At 33.1% G+C, this 1,584-nt stretch overlaps 1 pseudogene; it reads left to right on the top strand.

Moving 5' to 3' along the window:
* The first annotated feature begins 316 nt into the window (after positions 1-316).
* LOC137920109 (U6 spliceosomal RNA) lies at positions 317-416 on the top strand (annotated as a pseudogene).
* The last annotated feature ends 1,168 nt before the right edge of the window (positions 417-1,584 follow it).

Here is a 1,584-nt window from a genome sequence, read left to right as displayed (position 1 = left end):
AACACAAAAACTGCGCCACCCCTGGTGGGTTAAGAAAAATGTGCGGATTATCTAGAATCCTTTACCAAGACCTCGTTATAGACTTTAAAATAGATCATGGTAACTTTCGACTTACAAATCTGCAGCTGTAGATGAGTAGTTTTAAAGTCATGTCTCTGTATAGGAACCTCCTTCGTTATATAATATCCACTAAGTTTCTGGGTGGTGCTCAGTCGAAACTCAATTCAATGTATACCAAGCCTTATTCCCGTTGTTACCTCAATGGTAGCATTTGGTTTTGGGTCTTGTTTTTTTGATGCTCTGAAAATACTGTATTGTACTTGCTTCGGCAGTACATATACTAAAATTGTACGATACAGAGAAGATTAGCATGGCGCAAGGATGACATTCAAAATCATGAAGCGTTCCACTTTTTATGAACGGTAGAAAGTGAAGAATAGAAAGATAGGAATTGTAGAATGTAAGTAATGTGAATTATTACAGAAGAGCATGGAAATAAAAAAGAAAAGAAAGTGATTTATTAAAAGTTAAAATCGTCTATGTCCCATAAATAAGAAAAGGAAACGAAAGGCGCCCAATAGCGGGGGCCATTAAATCAAATACTGTACTTGATGTAGTGATATTAATGCTGTTAGCTGGTAGGCTTTGAACAGCTTTATCGAAATGTGTCAACGGAACAATGGTCCGTAAACTGTACCTGAAAATACATGCTGATATTTAACTAAGTGAGTCTTGCTTCTTTCTGAGACAAGTGCGATCGAACCAATACTGATCGAAGTCAGTTAGATGTTTTTATTTATTATTGTATTATATTTATAATATGTATTAAACCTTTTTTATTATAAGTAGATATGTTATATACGTATGTATGTATGTCTATGTATGTTTATGTATATATTATGCTCATTTGTTTGTGAATATGTATTTTTGTACACGTGAACTACCCTTTATAAGTACTTTTATCTTTTCCTTACTATGGTTGTCTGTAAGAGATTGCCTTGTGTGATAAGACCGCCCATTGTACTTTTCTGTATATTATTGTAAAACTTATTAAATGTATCTTATCGTGTACAATGAAGAATATTAAATAAATAAATAAATAAGTAAATATCAGAATACAGTGCAACATCTAGATAGTCTAAGGTTAGACGAACAGGCTTGATATTGCTGCGGTAACCAATATCATATATAGGAATGTAGTAAAGGTATGTTTATTAAAAAATATCTCGATTCTAGATAAACCTATCGATAAAAAAGTACTAATTAAAATAGTCACCTGTATTCCGCTTCGTCCATTTCGAACGGTGACAACCCATGTAACTACACTGTGTTTTTGAATTATTTAACTATTGAATACTATCGAAGCGTTTCGATCAAATTTGATCGCTGCAGCATTCGACACGCGAATCTACCGGTATGGAAACGGCTTTTTTTCATGAATATAAAAACCGGTTTCAATATAAATACGGAAATAAATATACAATGAAAGAACAGCGTATCAACGTGTATAGATACATTTATATATAGTTTAAACAGGATTGCGTCACATGTAACAGAACATCGCAACCAAACCAAACAACACGA

The sequence above is a fragment of the Battus philenor genome, unplaced genomic scaffold (genome assembly GCF_028537555.1).
Source record: "Battus philenor isolate CCGP_79_NKW_IND1 unplaced genomic scaffold, ilBatPhil1.0.hap1 SCAF_17, whole genome shotgun sequence".
In the NCBI taxonomy this organism is placed as follows: Eukaryota; Metazoa; Arthropoda; class Insecta; order Lepidoptera; family Papilionidae; genus Battus; species Battus philenor.
The sequence above is the reverse complement of the archived record's forward strand: the minus strand, read 5'-3'. Positions and strand labels throughout refer to the sequence as shown.